Consider the following 17260-nt stretch of genomic DNA (forward strand, 5'->3'; position numbering starts at 1 on the left):
TGCGCAGACTGATGCACGTCTGCGACCAGTTCGAACTGGCCTCGGGAGCCAAGGTAAATCGTGGGAAGAGCGAGGCCATGTTCTTTGGGAAGTGGGCTGACCGATCCTTTGTCCCCTTCACTGTCAGGGCTGACGGCCTGAAGGTGCTGGGGATATGGTTCGGAGGGACCGGGGCATGCGTTAGAAACTGGAAGGAGCGAGTGGCTATGGTGAAAAGGAAACTGGGCATGTGGGAGCGACGCTCCCTCTCCATTGCGGGTAAGAACCTGGTCATCAGGTGTGAGGTACTCTCGCTGTTGCTGTACGTGGCGCAGGTCTGGCCCATTCCCCACTCCTGCGCGATGGCGATCACTCGAGCCATCTTCCGCTTTATCTGGAGGTCGAAAATGGATCGTGTCTGCAGGGACGCGATGTACAAGCCTCTAGATAAAGGGGGAAAAAACGTGCCCAACATCGCCCTCATCCTGATGGCCACCTTTGTGTGCGGCTGCATCAAGCGGTGCGTAGACCCTCAGTACGCAAACACCAAGTGTCACTACGTGCTGAGGTTCTACCTGTCCCCGGTGTTGCGAAGGATGGGTCTGGCCACGCTGCCGCGGAACGCTCCAAGTAGTTGGACCGTGCCGTACCACCTGTCCCTGGTGGAAAAATTTATGCAGAAAAACACCTTTGACCACAAGTCCATCAGGCAGTGGTCAGCACGTAACGTCCTTGAGGCCCTGAGGGATAAGGAGAGGGTGGACCCTGTGGGATGGTTCCCCGAGCAGACTGTCAAAGTCATTTGGCAGAATGCCTCATCGCCAGAACTTTCCAACAAGCACCAAGACGTAGCTTGGCTGGTGGTGAGAAAGGCCCTCCCCGTCAGATCCTTCCTACACGCCAGGAGTCTCACCCCCTCTGCACGATGCCCTCGAGGTGGCTGTGGTGGGGAAGAGACCGTTGTTCACCTCCTTGTGGATTGTGCCTTTGCAAAGAAAGTCTGGAGAGAGATGCAGTGGTTGCTGTCGAGGTTCATCCCGAGCAGTTCTGTGACACAGGACTCTGTGCTCTACGGGCTGTTCCCAGGGACACACACCGAGACAAACATCAACTGCAGCTGGAGGATCATCAACTCGGTGAAAGACGCGCTTTGGTCTGCCCGAAACTTGTTGGTCTTCCAGCACAAAGAGTTGTCCCCGACCGATTGTTGCGGACTGGCACAATCCAAAGTCCAGGACTACGTGCTGAGGGACGCACTAAAGCTTGGGGCAGCTGCCGCAAAGGCGCAATGGGGAAGGGTCGCTGTCTAAGACCTTTCTACCACAGCGCACCGAGAGACTGGGAACTGTTTAGAGCCCCTCGGGCTGTACAGATCAAAATGAAAGGCTGTAAATGACTGTAATATTGTTTGTACTGATGCACCTGGTGATACATTTTGTAAAAGTTTAACCTGGATTGTACCCTTGTAATGTTGTTTTTGAAATGGTTTTGAATGTGATTGAAGATTTTTATGAATAAAGTATATTTTTACAAAAAAAAAAATCTGTTCTTATCAGGGAGCCATTTTCCACCCTCCTTCCAGTTTCGCAATCGGGGGAAACCGTGGCTACCTGGTCTACGCTGGGCAACCCAAGCATTGTCGCTCATGCGGCAAGGCTGGTCATGTGGCGGCCAACTGCAGCGCCTCCCTCTGCAAGATCTGCAAACAGGAAGGGCACCAGACAAAAGACTGCAAACAGGCCAAGTGCTGCAACCTGTGTGGCGAGGCAAGTCACCTCTACAGGACCTGCCCCAAACGCTGCCGTACTTACGCACAGGCAGCCAAAGCCGACCACGGGGAAGCAGAAGAAATGTTCCGTGTCACTCCAACCACCAAGGCCCCCAGGGAGCTCAACGGGACAAAGGAGGACACAGAGAGAGACAAGGTGGAGAAAGAGATTGAGGCAACAGAGAGCCAATCAACAGCACCACCCCCTGAACCTTCCAGTCCTCAGGACAGCGAATCAATGGAGGAGGAGGCAGCAGTGGAAAAGCAGCAGGGGGAGTGGCGGACGGTGAAGAACAAGAAAAGTAAGAGGGAGCGAAGAAGAAGCAAAGGCGTTTCCCAGAGAAGCGGCAAGAGGCGTCTCCCATCCGACACGGATGACAAGGGCAGCAGCTCTTCGGATGAGGAAGTGCCAGAGCGGCACCGACAGAAGAGGCGGCAAAGCTCCAGGGCGTTGGAGGACGAGACACCCGAGCTCCAGAAAATTGGAGACAACAAGGAGACCAACGCACCCCAACTTTGCCTGCAACCTGAGGAGGCCAGTGCACCACAGCCCCTGGAATCTGGGAGCAGTGAGGCAATCATCGCACCCCAGCTCCAGGAAGCCGGGAACAGCAACCCCCCAGAGGGGGTGAGTTTTGGAGAAGCTTCTCCAGCAAAGGTCATCTCAAAATCCGCTCACTACGTGAACCTCCAGATGCCACTGGAGCAGAACACGGCCAAGGAGATCTACCTCAGCCCATCCAAAGTGAAGGAATTTGAGCTCACTACGGGTATGAAGGAGCAGACTAAAGGTCTGGGACTCTCAGAGACAGTGGGTTTGGTAGGAGAATAAATGCTTTAATATGGGTTTAAAGATTGTATCCATAAATGTGCGTAGCATTAAATCTACTACGCGATGTGTTGCGACCTTGGACTACCTAGCCAAGGTCAAAGCTGACCTGTTGTTTCTGCAGGAGTGTGCGATACCGCACCTCAGCTCCTACAGGCAATGGTCACGATGGTGGTCCCACGGGCCATCGATCTGGTCGGGCGGAAACGACTCTCGTTCCTCCGGCCTGGGTATTCTGCTGCGGGGAGGCAACTTCACCGTCTCCGAGGTCAAGGAGGTGGTGGGCGGGCGACTCCTGGTAGCAGACGTAATGTACAAGAACGCTCCACTCCGGTTAATTAACGTGTACGGCCCGGCACAAGGGGCTGAGCGGCTGGAGGTTTTTCAGCAGCTCCCACTGCTGCTGGCGACCTCCAGGCCGGTCATTCTGGGCGGGGACTTCAACTGCATCATCGATGCGGCTGGACGATCCGGCAGGGCCGGAAGCAGATTGGACGCTACGTCCAGATCCCTGATGGAAACAGTGAAGGATGCCAAGCTGCACGACGTCTTCAGCAACCCTGCAGACGGAGCGCAGCGTAGATACACCTGGTCGCGGCCAGACGGGTCCATTCGTTCCAGGATAGACTTCCTGTTTGTGTCCCGTGCATTCACAGTCAGATCCACCGACGTCAAGCCGGTGTTCTTCTCTGACCACTGCCTCCTACTGGCGGACTGCCACTTGGAGGAAGACCTGAGGGTGGGCAGGGGGGCATGGAAGCTAAATGTGCAACTGCTGACCCCAGAGAACATTGAGGAGCTCAAGAGGGATTACAAAGGTTGGAGAACCGTGAAACCCCTCTTTGAGTCCCTGACACACTGGTGGGAAGTGATCAAGGGAAGCATCAAGAGGTTTTTCATCCTCAAAGGCACCCAGAAAGCTAGAAAGGAACAGAGGGAAATGTCCCGACTCCAGGAAAAGATGCAGAATCTGCTCCGGCTGCGGTCGATGGGGGTCGATGTCAAGGAGGAGCTCCAAGAGGTGAAGGGCCAGCAAGCCTCGCACTTTGCCTCGGAGGCCTCCAAGATCATCTTCCGTTCCAGAGTCCGCTCCGTGGAGCAGGATGAGACGTGCTCACGTTTCTTCTTCCAAAAGGTACACAGAGAGCGCTCTGTGATCAGCAGCCTGAAGGAAGAAGACGGCTCAGTAAAGTCATCACGGTCCGACATTCTGAGGATCAGCAAATCCTTTTATGCCGGACTGTATGACGTGAAGCCCACGGACAGCACGGCCTCCCAGTCCTTCCTGTCCTCTATCACGGAGGTCCTAGACCACAGTACGCGGGAGAGCCTAGACAAACCGCTAACTCCTGACGAACTGACTAAGGCCCTCGAGTCCTTCGAGAAGAGTAAAACCCCCGGAAGCGACGGCCTGCCGGCGGAGTTGTATTCGGCTCTGTGGGACTTGATCGGCCCAGACCTGCTAGAAGTGTACGAGAGTATGCTCCTGGCCGGCAGCATGTCAGAATCCATGAGGAAAGGCATCATCACCCTCATCTACAAGCACAAGGGGGAAAGGGAGGAAATTAGAAATTGGCGACCCATTTCACTGTTGAATATGGACTATAAGATTCTGTCCAAGGTCATCGCCAACCGGGTCAAATCCGCTCTGGAATTGGTGATTCACCCTGACCAGACCTGCTCTGTGCCAGGCAGGAAGATCTCTGACAGCCTGGCGCTGCTCAGGGATACGATTGCCTATGTACAGGACAGGGGTGTGGATACCTGCCTCATCAGCTTGGATCAGGAGAAGGCCTTTGACAGAATATCGCACACCTACATGGGGGATGTGCTCTCCAAAATGGGGTTTGGGGAGGGAATTCGAAATTGGATCCAACTGCTCTACACTAACATCAGTAGCGCAGTCTCAATCAATGGGTGGGAAACAGATAGCTTTCCGATTAAATCTGGAGTCAGGCAGGGCTGCCCTCTCTCGCCTGTCCTTTTTGTGTGCTGCATAGAACCCTTTGCCGAGTCCATCAGGAAGGATCCGGGCATAAGAGGAGTGACGATCCCAGGCAGTGGAGGCACTCAGGTAAAAGCCTCCCTGTACATGGACGACGTCGCCGTCTTCTGCTCGGATCCGCTGTCGGTGCGCAGACTGATGCACGTCTGCGACCAGTTCGAACTGGCCTCGGGAGCCAAGGTAAATCGTGGGAAGAGCGAGGCCATGTTCTTTGGGAAGTGGGCTGACCGATCCTTTGTCCCCTTCACTGTCAGGGCTGACGGCCTGAAGGTGCTGGGGATATGGTTCGGAGGGACCGGGGCATGCGTTAGAAACTGGAAGGAGCGAGTGGCTATGGTGAAAAGGAAACTGGGCATGTGGGAGCGACGCTCCCTCTCCATTGCGGGTAAGAACCTGGTCATCAGGTGTGAGGTACTCTCGCTGTTGCTGTACGTGGCGCAGGTCTGGCCCATTCCACACTCCTGCGCGATGGCGATCACTCGAGCCATCTTCCGCTTTATCTGGAGGTCGAAAATGGATCGTGTCTGCAGGGACGCGATGTACAAGCCTCTAGATAAAGGGGGAAAAAACGTGCCCAACATCGCCCTCATACTGATGGCCACCTTTGTGTGCGGCTGCATCAAGCGGTGCGTAGACCCTCAGTACGCAAACACCAAGTGTCACTACGTGCTGAGGTTCTACCTGTCCCCGGTGTTGCGAAGGATGGGTCTGGCCACGCTGCCGCGGAACGCTCCAAGTAGTTGGACCGTGCCGTACCACCTGTCCCTGGTGGAAAAATTTATGCAGAAAAACAACTTTGACCACAAGTCCATCAGGCAGTGGTCAGCACGTAACGTCCTTGAGGCCCTGAGGGATAAGGAGAGGGTGGACCCTGTGGGATGGTTCCCCGAGCAGACTGTCAAAGTCATTTGGCAGAATGCCTCATCGCCAGAACTTTCCAACAAGCACCAAGACGTAGCTTGGCTGGTGGTGAGAAAGGCCCTCCCCGTCAGATCCTTCCTACACGCCAGGAGTCTCACCCCCTCTGCACGATGCCCTCGAGGTGGCTGTGGTGGGGAAGAGACCGTTGTTCACCTCCTTGTGGATTGTGCCTTTGCAAAGAAAGTCTGGAGAGAGATGCAGTGGTTGCTGTCGAGGTTCATCCCGAGCAGTTCTGTGACACAGGACTCTGTGCTCTACGGGCTGTTCCCAGGGACACACACCGAGACAAACATCAACTGCAGCTGGAGGATCATCAACTCGGTGAAAGACGCGCTTTGGTCTGCCCGAAACTTGTTGGTCTTCCAGCACAAAGAGTTGTCCCCGACCGATTGTTGCGGACTGGCACAATCCAAAGTCCAGGACTACGTGCTGAGGGACGCACTAAAGCTTGGGGCAGCTGCCGCAAAGGCGCAATGGGGAAGGGTCGCTGTCTAAGACCTTTCTACCACAGCGCACCGAGAGACTGGGAACTGTTTAGAGCCCCTCGGGCTGTACAGATCAAAATGAAAGGCTGTAAATGATTGTAATATTGTTTGTACTGATGCACCTGGTGATACATTTTGTAAAAGTTTAACCTGGATTGTACCCTTGTAATGTTGTTTTTGAAATGGTTTTGAATGTGATTGAAGATTTTTATGAATAAAGTATATTTTTACAAAAAAAAAAAAAAAAATCTGTTCTTATCAGTTTAATATCTGATACGTCCCTTATCTGGGGACCATATATTAAATTGATTTTTGGAGCAGGGAGATGGAATAGGGGCTTGCTCCGTCCACTCCACGCATCGACCCGGTATTGCAGTATTTCTGGGAGTGGTGCACCACCCCTTTCCAGGGGATTTTCAATGCTAAAAATAGATTTCTTACAAACATCTGCTTTCTTTACTTTTCAACATGCACATCTTTCAAAACACAACTTTCTTTCTTTCTCATCGCTTCTCGGCCTTTTGGCTAAGATCAAGTGTTGCAGGAGCGACACCATGGTCCTGCCGTGGCAAGGTCGGGATGGAAGGGCGATAACCAATCGCAATCCGAATTCATACCGTGGGTTACCTATCACCGTCCGAGTCACGGTGAACCACAGCGACGAAGGAGGATCACCTATGGATCGGGGCTTCTTCACCAGGAGGATCCTGTTGAAGGCGTGCGGCTTCCAAGCTACGGAGATCTTCACCCTGCACGACTCCCGCAAAGGTGGTTATTTCGACGTCACGTTCAAGCAAGTGGCAGACTGCGTCCGGCTCCTGAGGGTGTTCGAGGAGAAGAGAGACCTGCCGGAGATGAAGATCCTGACGGCGGAGCCGCACTTTTCTCTGCCGTTGCAACGGGAACGTGAGGTGATGGTGCATGTGTACAACCCCTTCGTCCCTGTCGCCGACGTGGTCACCTTCCTCACCAGGTACTTCGATAAGGTGGGGAGCGGCACCGAGATTCGAGACGACTTGGGGATCTGGACAGGCAAACGCCTGTTTAAGGTCACGCTAAAGACCGATGGTAAGGGAGCCATTTTCCACCCTCCTTCCAGTTTCGCTATCGGGGGAAACCGTGGCTACCTGGTCTACGCTGGGCAACCCAAGCATTGTCGCTCATGCGGCAAGGCTGGTCATGTGGCGGCCAACTGCAGCGCCTCCCTCTGCAAGATCTGCAAACAGGAAGGGCACCAGACAAAAGACTGCAAACAGGCCAAGTGCTGCAACCTGTGTGGCGAGGCAAGTCACCTCTACAGGACCTGCCCCAAACGCTGCCGTACTTACGCACAGGCAGCCAAAGCCGACCACGGGGAAGCAGAAGAAATGTTCCGTGTCACTCCAACCACCAAGGCCCCCAGGGAGCTCAACGGGACAAAGGAGGACACAGAGAGAGACAAGGTGGAGAAAGAGATTGAGGCAACAGAGAGCCAATCAACAGCACCACCCCCTGAACCTTCCAGTCCTCAGGACAGCGAATCAATGGAGGAGGAGGCAGCAGTGGAAAAGCAGCAGGGGGAGTGGCGGACGGTGAAGAACAAGAAAAGTAAGAGGGAGCGAAGAAGAAGCAAAGGCGTTTCCCAGAGAAGCGGCAAGAGGCGTCTCCCATCCGACACGGATGACAAGGGCAGCAGCTCTTCGGATGAGGAAGTGCCAGAGCGGCACCGACAGAAGAGGCGGCAAAGCTCCAGGGCGTTGGAGGACGAGACACCCGAGCTCCAGAAAATTGGAGACAACAAGGAGACCAACGCACCCCAACTTTGCCTGCAACCTGAGGAGGCCAGTGCACCACAGCCCCTGGAATCTGGGAGCAGTGAGGCAATCATCGCACCCCAGCTCCAGGAAGCCGGGAACAGCAACCCCCCAGAGGGGGTGAGTTTTGGAGAAGCTTCTCCAGCAAAGGTCATCTCAAAATCCGCTCACTACGTGAACCTCCAGATGCCACTGGAGCAGAACACGGCCAAGGAGATCTACCTCAGCCCATCCAAAGTGAAGGAATTTGAGCTCACTACGGGTATGAAGGAGCAGACTAAAGGTCTGGGACTCTCAGAGACAGTGGGTTTGGTAGGAGAATAAATGCTTTAATATGGGTTTAAAGATTGTATCCATAAATGTGCGTAGTATTAAATCTACTACGCGATGTGTTGCGACCTTGGACTACCTAGCCAAGGTCAAAGCTGACCTGTTGTTTCTGCAGGAGTGTGCGATACCGCACCTCAGCTCCTACAGGCAATGGTCACGATGGTGGTCCCACGGGCCATCGATCTGGTCGGGCGGAAACGACTCTCGTTCCTCCGGCCTGGGTATTCTGCTGCGGGGAGGCAACTTCACCGTCTCCGAGGTCAAGGAGGTGGTGGGCGGGCGACTCCTGGTAGCAGACGTAATGTACAAGAACGCTCCACTCCGGTTAATTAACGTGTACGGCCCGGCACAAAGGGCTGAGCGGCTGGAGGTTTTTCAGCAGCTCCCACTGCTGCTGGCGACCTCCAGGCCGGTCATTCTGGGCGGGGACTTCAACTGCATCATCGATGCGGCTGGACGATCCGGCAGGGCCGGAAGCAGATTGGACGCTACGTCCAGATCCCTGATGGAAACAGTTAAGGATGCCAAGCTGCACGACGTCTTCAGCAACCCTGCAGACGGAGCGCAGCGTAGATACACCTGGTCGCGGCCAGACGGGTCCATTCGTTCCAGGATAGACTTCCTGTTTGTGTCCCGTGCATTCACAGTCAGATCCACCGAGGTCAAGCCGGTGTTCTTCTCTGACCACTGCCTCCTACTGGCGGACTGCCACTTGGAGGAAGACCTGAGGGTGGGCAGGGGGGCATGGAAGCTAAATGTGCAACTGCTGACCCCAGAGAACATTGAGGAGCTCAAGAGGGATTACAAAGGTTGGAGAACCGTGAAACCCCTCTTTGAGTCCCTGACACACTGGTGGGAAGTGATCAAGGGAAGCATCAAGAGGTTTTTCATCCTCAAAGGCACCCAGAAAGCTAGAAAGGAACAGAGGGAAATGTCCCGACTCCAGGAAAAGATGCAGAATCTGCTCCGGCTGCAGTCGATGGGGGTGGATGTCAAGGAGGAGCTCCAAGAGGTGAAGGGCCAGCAAGCCTCGCACTTTGCCTCGGAGGCCTCCAAGATCATCTTCCGTTCCAGAGTCCGCTCCGTGGAGCAGGATGAGACGTGCTCACGTTTCTTCTTCCAAAAGGTACACAGAGAGCGCTCTGTGATCAGCAGCCTGAAGGAAGAAGACGGCTCAGTAAAGTCATCACGGTCCGACATTCTGAGGATCAGCAAATCCTTTTATGCCGGACTGTATGACGTGAAGCCCACGGACAGCACGGCCTCCCAGTCCTTCCTGTCCTCTATCACGGAGGTCCTAGACCACAGTACGCGGGAGAGCCTAGACAAACCGCTAACTCCTGACGAACTGACTAAGGCCCTCGAGTCCTTCGAGAAGAGTAAAACCCCCGGAAGCGACGGCCTGCCGGCGGAGTTGTATTCGGCTCTGTGGGACTTGATCGGCCCAGACCTGCTAGAAGTGTACGAGAGTATGCTCCTGGCCGGCAGCATGTCAGAATCCATGAGGAAAGGCATCATCACCCTCATCTACAAGCACAAGGGGGAAAGGGAGGAAATTAGAAATTGGCGACCCATTTCACTGTTGAATATGGACTATAAGATTCTGTCCAAGGTCATCGCCAACCGGGTCAAATCCGCTCTGGAATTGGTGATTCACCCTGACCAGACCTGCTCTGTGCCAGGCAGGAAGATCTCTGACAGCCTGGCGCTGCTCAGGGATACGATTGCCTATGTACAGGACAGGGGTGTGGATACCTGCCTCATCAGCTTGGATCAGGAGAAGGCCTTTGACAGAATATCGCACACCTACATGGGGGATGTGCTCTCCAAAATGGGCTTTGGGGAGGGAATTCGAAATTGGATCCAACTGCTCTACACTAACATCAGTAGCGCAGTCTCAATCAATGGGTGGGAAACAGATAGCTTTCCGATTAAATCTGGAGTCAGGCAGGGCTGCCCTCTCTCGCCTGTCCTTTTTGTGTGCTGCATAGAACCCTTTGCCGAGTCCATCAGGAAGGATCCGGGCATAAGAGGAGTGACGATCCCAGGCAGTGGAGGCACTCAGGTAAAAGCCTCCCTGTACATGGACGACGTCGCCGTCTTCTGCTCGGATCCGCTGTCGGTGCGCAGACTGATGCACGTCTGCGACCAGTTCGAACTGGCCTCGGGAGCCAAGGTAAATCGTGGGAAGAGCGAGGCCATGTTCTTTGGGAAGTGGGCTGACCGATCCTTTGTCCCCTTCACTGTCAGGGCTGACGGCCTGAAGGTGCTGGGGATATGGTTCGGAGGGACCGGGGCATGCGTTAGAAACTGGAAGGAGCGAGTGGCTATGGTGAAAAGGAAACTGGGCATGTGGGAGCGACGCTCCCTCTCCATTGCGGGTAAGAACCTGGTCATCAGGTGTGAGGTACTCTCGCTGTTGCTGTACGTGGCGCAGGTCTGGCCCATTCCACACTCCTGCGCGATGGCGATCACTCGAGCCATCTTCCGCTTTATCTGGAGGTCGAAAATGGATCGTGTCTGCAGGGACGCGATGTACAAGCCTCTAGATAAAGGGGGAAAAAACGTGCCCAACATCGCCCTCATACTGATGGCCACCTTTGTGTGCGGCTGCATCAAGCGGTGCGTAGACCCTCAGTACGCAAACACCAAGTGTCACTACGTGCTGAGGTTCTACCTGTCCCCGGTGTTGCGAAGGATGGGTCTGGCCACGCTGCCGCGGAACGCTCCAAGTAGTTGGACCGTGCCGTACCACCTGTCCCTGGTGGAAAAATTTATGCAGAAAAACACCTTTGACCACAAGTCCATCAGGCAGTGGTCAGCACGTAACGTCCTAGAGGCCCTGAGGGATAAGGAGAGGGTGGACCCTGTGGGATGGTTCCCCGAGCAGACTGTTAAAGTCATTTGGCAGAATGCCTCATCGCCAGAACTTTCCAACAAGCACCAAGACGTAGCTTGGCTGGTGGTGAGAAAGGCCCTCCCCGTCAGATCCTTCCTACACGCCAGGAGTCTCACCCCCTCTGCACGATGCCCTCGAGGTGGCTGTGGTGGGGAAGAGACCGTTGTTCACCTCCTTGTGGATTGTGCCTTTGCAAAGAAAGTCTGGAGAGAGATGCAGTGGTTGCTGTCGAGGTTCATCCCGAGCAGTTCTGTGACACAGGACTCTGTGCTCTACGGGCTGTTCCCAGGGACACACACCGAGACAAACATCAACTGCAGCTGGAGGATCATCAACTCGGTGAAAGACGCGCTTTGGTCTGCCCGAAACTTGTTGGTCTTCCAGCACAAAGAGTTGTCCCCGACCGATTGTTGCGGACTGGCACAATCCAAAGTCCAGGACTACGTGCTGAGGGACGCACTAAAGCTTGGGGCAGCTGCCGCAAAGGCGCAATGGGGAAGGGTCGCTGTCTAAGACCTTTCTACCACAGCGCACCGAGAGACTGGGAACTGTTTAGAGCCCCTCGGGCTGTACAGATCAAAATGAAAGGCTGTAAATGACTGTAATATTGTTTGTACTGATGCACCTGGTGATACATTTTGTAAAAGTTTAACCTGGATTGTACCCTTGTAATGTTGTTTTTGAAATGGTTTTGAATGTGATTGAAGATTTTTATGAATAAAGTATATTTTTACAAAAAAAAAAAAAAAAAAATCTGTTCTTATCAGTTTAATATCTGATACGTCCCTTATCTGGGGACCATATATTAAATTGATTTTTGGAGCAGGGAGATGGAATAGGGGCTTGCTCCGTCCACTCCACGCATCGACCCGGTATTGCAGTATTTCTGGGAGTGGTGCACCACCCCTTTCCAGGGGATTTTCAATGCTAAAAATAGATTTCTTACAAACATCTGCTTTCTTTACTTTTCAACATGCACATCTTTCAAAACACAACTTTCTTTCTTTCTCATCGCTTCTCGGCCTTTTGGCTAAGATCAAGTGTTGCAGGAGCGACACCATGGTCCTGCCGTGGCAAGGTCGGGATGGAAGGGCGATAACCAATCGCAATCCGAATTCATACCGTGGGTTACCTATCACCGTCCGAGTCACGGTGAACCACAGCGACGAAGGAGGATCACCTATGGATCGGGGCTTCTTCACCAGGAGGATCCTGTTGAAGGCGTGCGGCTTCCAAGCTACGGAGATCTTCACCCTGCACGACTCCCGCAAAGGTGGTTATTTCGACGTCACGTTCAAGCAAGTGGCAGACTGCGTCCGGCTCCTGAGGGTGTTCGAGGAGAAGAGAGACCTGCCGGAGATGAAGATCCTGACGGCGGAGCCGCACTTTTCTCTGCCGTTGCAACGGGAACGTGAGGTGATGGTGCATGTGTACAACCCCTTCGTCCCTGTCGCCGACGTGGTCACCTTCCTCACCAGGTACTTCGATAAGGTGGGGAGCGGCACCGAGATTCGAGACGACTTGGGGATCTGGACAGGCAAACGCCTGTTTAAGGTCACGCTAAAGACCGATGGTAAGGGAGCCATTTTCCACCCTCCTTCCAGTTTCGCAATCGGGGGAAACCGTGGCTACCTGGTCTACGCTGGGCAACCCAAGCATTGTCGCTCATGCGGCAAGGCTGGTCATGTGGCGGCCAACTGCAGCGCCTCCCTCTGCAAGATCTGCAAACAGGAAGGGCACCAGACAAAAGACTGCAAACAGGCCAAGTGCTGCAACCTGTGTGGCGAGGCAAGTCACCTCTACAGGACCTGCCCCAAACGCTGCCGTACTTACGCACAGGCAGCCAAAGCCGACCACGGGGAAGCAGAAGAAATGTTCCGTGTCACTCCAACCACCAAGGCCCCCAGGGAGCTCAACGGGACAAAGGAGGACACAGAGAGAGACAAGGTGGAGAAAGAGATTGAGGCAACAGAGAGCCAATCAACAGCACCACCCCCTGAACCTTCCAGTCCTCAGGACAGCGAATCAATGGAGGAGGAGGCAGCAGTGGAAAAGCAGCAGGGGGAGTGGCGGACGGTGAAGAACAAGAAAAGTAAGAGGGAGCGAAGAAGAAGCAAAGGCGTTTCCCAGAGAAGCGGCAAGAGGCGTCTCCCATCCGACACGGATGACAAGGGCAGCAGCTCTTCGGATGAGGAAGTGCCAGAGCGGCACCGACAGAAGAGGCGGCAAAGCTCCAGGGCGTTGGAGGACGAGACACCCGAGCTCCAGAAAATTGGAGACAACAAGGAGACCAACGCACCCCAACTTTGCCTGCAACCTGAGGAGGCCAGTGCACCACAGCCCCTGGAATCTGGGAGCAGTGAGGCAATCATCGCACCCCAGCTCCAGGAAGCCGGGAACAGCAACCCCCCAGAGGGGGTGAGTTTTGGAGAAGCTTCTCCAGCAAAGGTCATCTCAAAATCCGCTCACTACGTGAACCTCCAGATGCCACTGGAGCAGAACACGGCCAAGGAGATCTACCTCAGCCCATCCAAAGTGAAGGAATTTGAGCTCACTACGGGTATGAAGGAGCAGACTAAAGGTCTGGGACTCTCAGAGACAGTGGGTTTGGTAGGAGAATAAATGCTTTAATATGGGTTTAAAGATTGTATCCATAAATGTGCGTAGCATTAAATCTACTACGCGATGTGTTGCGACCTTGGACTACCTAGCCAAGGTCAAAGCTGACCTGTTGTTTCTGCAGGAGTGTGCGATACCGCACCTCAGCTCCTACAGGCAATGGTCACGATGGTGGTCCCACGGGCCATCGATCTGGTCGGGCGGAAACGACTCTCGTTCCTCCGGCCTGGGTATTCTGCTGCGGGGAGGCAACTTCACCGTCTCCGAGGTCAAGGAGGTGGTGGGCGGGCGACTCCTGGTAGCAGACGTAATGTACAAGAACGCTCCACTCCGGTTAATTAACGTGTACGGCCCGGCACAAAGGGCTGAGCGGCTGGAGGTTTTTCAGCAGCTCCCACTGCTGCTGGCGACCTCCAGGCCGGTCATTCTGGGCGGGGACTTCAACTGCATCATCGATGCGGCTGGACGATCCGGCAGGGCCGGAAGCAGATTGGACGCTACGTTCTGATCCCTGATGGAAACAGTTAAGGATGCCAAGCTGCACGACGTCTTCAGCAACCCTGCAGACGGAGCGCAGCGTAGATACACCTGGTCGCGGCCAGACGGGTCCATTCGTTCCAGGATAGACTTCCTGTTTGTGTCCCGTGCATTCACAGTCAGATCCACCGACGTCAAGCCGGTGTTCTTCTCTGACCACTGCCTCCTACTGGCGGACTGCCACTTGGAGGAAGACCTGAGGGTGGGCAGGGGGGCATGGAAGCTAAATGTGCAACTGCTGACCCCAGAGAACATTGAGGAGCTCAAGAGGGATTACAAAGGTTGGAGAACCGTGAAACCCCTCTTTGAGTCCCTGACACACTGGTGGGAAGTGATCAAGGGAAGCATCAAGAGGTTTTTCATCCTCAAAGGCACCCAGAAAGCTAGAAAGGAACAGAGGGAAATGTCCCGACTCCAGGAAAAGATGCAGAATCTGCTCCGGCTGCAGTCGATGGGGGTCGATGTCAAGGAGGAGCTCCAAGAGGTGAAGGGCCAGCAAGCCTCGCACTTTGCCTCGGAGGCCTCCAAGATCATCTTCCGTTCCAGAGTCCGCTCCGTGGAGCAGGATGAGACGTGCTCACGTTTCTTCTTCCAAAAGGTACACAGAGAGCGCTCTGTGATCAGCAGCCTGAAGGAAGAAGACGGCTCAGTAAAGTCATCACGGTCCGACATTCTGAGGATCAGCAAATCCTTTTATGCCGGACTGTATGACGTGAAGCCCACGGACAGCACGGCCTCCCAGTCCTTCCTGTCCTCTATCACGGAGGTCCTAGACCACAGTACGCGGGAGAGCCTAGACAAACCGCTAACTCCTGACGAACTGACTAAGGCCCTCGAGTCCTTCGAGAAGAGTAAAACCCCCGGAAGCGACGGCCTGCCGGCGGAGTTGTATTCGGCTCTGTGGGACTTGATCGGCCCAGACCTGCTAGAAGTGTACGAGAGTATGCTCCTGGCCGGCAGCATGTCAGAATCCATGAGGAAAGGCATCATCACCCTCATCTACAAGCACAAGGGGGAAAGGGAGGAAATTAGAAATTGGCGACCCATTTCACTGTTGAATATGGACTATAAGATTCTGTCCAAGGTCATCGCCAACCGGGTCAAATCCGCTCTGGAATTGGTGATTCACCCTGACCAGACCTGCTCTGTGCCAGGCAGGAAGATCTCTGACAGCCTGGCGCTGCTCAGGGATACGATTGCCTATGTACAGGACAGGGGTGTGGATACCTGCCTCATCAGCTTGGATCAGGAGAAGGCCTTTGACAGAATATCGCACACCTACATGGGGGATGTGCTCTCCAAAATGGGGTTTGGGGAGGGAATTCGAAATTGGATCCAACTGCTCTACACTAACATCAGTAGCGCAGTCTCAATCAATGGGTGGGAAACAGATAGCTTTCCGATTAAATCTGGAGTCAGGCAGGGCTGCCCTCTCTCGCCTGTCCTTTTTGTGTGCTGCATAGAACCCTTTGCCGAGTCCATCAGGAAGGATCCGGGCATAAGAGGAGTGACGATCCCAGGCAGTGGAGGCACTCAGGTAAAAGCCTCCCTGTACATGGACGACGTCGCCGTCTTCTGCTCGGATCCGCTGTCGGTGCGCAGACTGATGCACGTCTGCGACCAGTTCGAACTGGCCTCGGGAGCCAAGGTAAATCGTGGGAAGAGCGAGGCCATGTTCTTTGGGAAGTGGGCTGACCGATCCTTTGTCCCCTTCACTGTCAGGGCTGACGGCCTGAAGGTGCTGGGGATATGGTTCGGAGGGACCGGGGCATGCGTTAGAAACTGGAAGGAGCGAGTGGCTATGGTGAAAAGGAAACTGGGCATGTGGGAGCGACGCTCCCTCTCCATTGCGGGTAAGAACCTGGTCATCAGGTGTGAGGTACTCTCGCTGTTGCTGTACGTGGCGCAGGTCTGGCCCATTCCACACTCCTGCGCGATGGCGATCACTCGAGCCATCTTCCGCTTTATCTGGAGGTCGAAAATGGATCGTGTCTGCAGGGACGCGATGTACAAGCCTCTAGATAAAGGGGGAAAAAACGTGCCCAACATCGCCCTCATACTGATGGCCACCTTTGTGTGCGGCTGCATCAAGCGGTGCGTAGACCCTCAGTACGCAAACACCAAGTGTCACTACGTGCTGAGGTTCTACCTGTCCCCGGGGTTGCGAAGGATGGGTCTGGCCACGCTGCCGCGGAACGCTCCAAGTAGTTGGACCGTGCCGTACCACCTGTCCCTGGTGGAAAAATTTATGCAGAAAAACACCTTTGACCACAAGTCCATCAGGCAGTGGTCAGCACGTAACGTCCTAGAGGCCCTGAGGGATAAGGAGAGGGTGGACCCTGTGGGATGGTTCCCCGAGCAGACTGTCAAAGTCATTTGGCAGAATGCCTCATCGCCAGAACTTTCCAACAAGCACCAAGACGTAGCTTGGCTGGTGGTGAGAAAGGCCCTCCCCGTCAGATCCTTCCTACACGCCAGGAGTCTCACCCCCTCTGCACGATGCCCTCGAGGTGGCTGTGGTGGGGAAGAGACCGTTGTTCACCTCCTTGTGGATTGTGCCTTTGCAAAGAAAGTCTGGAGAGAGATGCAGTGGTTGCTGTCGAGGTTCATCCCGAGCAGTTCTGTGACACAGGACTCTGTGCTCTACGGGCTGTTCCCAGGGACACACACCGAGACAAACATCAACTGCAGCTGGAGGATCATCAACTCGGTGAAAGACGCGCTTTGGTCTGCCCGAAACTTGTTGGTCTTCCAGCACAAAGATTTGTCCCCGACCGATTGTTGCGGACTGGCACAATCCAAAGTCCAGGACTACGTGCTGAGGGACGCACTAAAGCTTGGGGCAGCTGCCGCAAAGACGCAATGGGGAAGGGTCGCTGTCTAAGACCTTTCTACCACAGCGCACCGAGAGACTGGGAACTGTTTAGAGCCCCTCGGGCTGTACAGATCAAAATGAAAGGCTGTAAATGACTGTAATATTGTTTGTACTGATGCACCTGGTGATACATTTTGTAAAAGTTTAACCTGGATTGTACCCTTGTAATGTTGTTTTTGAAATGGTTTTGAATGTGATTGAAGATTTTTATGAATAAAGT

At 54.3% G+C, this 17260-nt stretch overlaps 1 non-coding gene and 1 pseudogene across 1 annotated transcript; both read left to right on the forward strand.

Moving 5' to 3' along the window:
* Positions 1 to 6208: 6208 nt before the first annotated feature.
* LOC144674407 (U2 spliceosomal RNA) lies at positions 6209 to 6388 on the forward strand (annotated as a pseudogene).
* A 5345-nt stretch (positions 6389 to 11733) lies between these two features.
* On the forward strand, positions 11734 to 11915 carry LOC144674415 (U2 spliceosomal RNA). Its single transcript, XR_013574539.1, has one exon. It is a non-coding gene; the product is annotated as a U2 spliceosomal RNA (small nuclear RNA).
* Positions 11916 to 17260: the final 5345 nt, after the last annotated feature.

The sequence above is a fragment of the Cetorhinus maximus genome, unplaced genomic scaffold (assembly GCF_964194155.1).
Source record: "Cetorhinus maximus unplaced genomic scaffold, sCetMax3.hap1.1 HAP1_SCAFFOLD_651, whole genome shotgun sequence".
Classification (NCBI taxonomy): domain Eukaryota; kingdom Metazoa; phylum Chordata; class Chondrichthyes; order Lamniformes; family Cetorhinidae; genus Cetorhinus; species Cetorhinus maximus.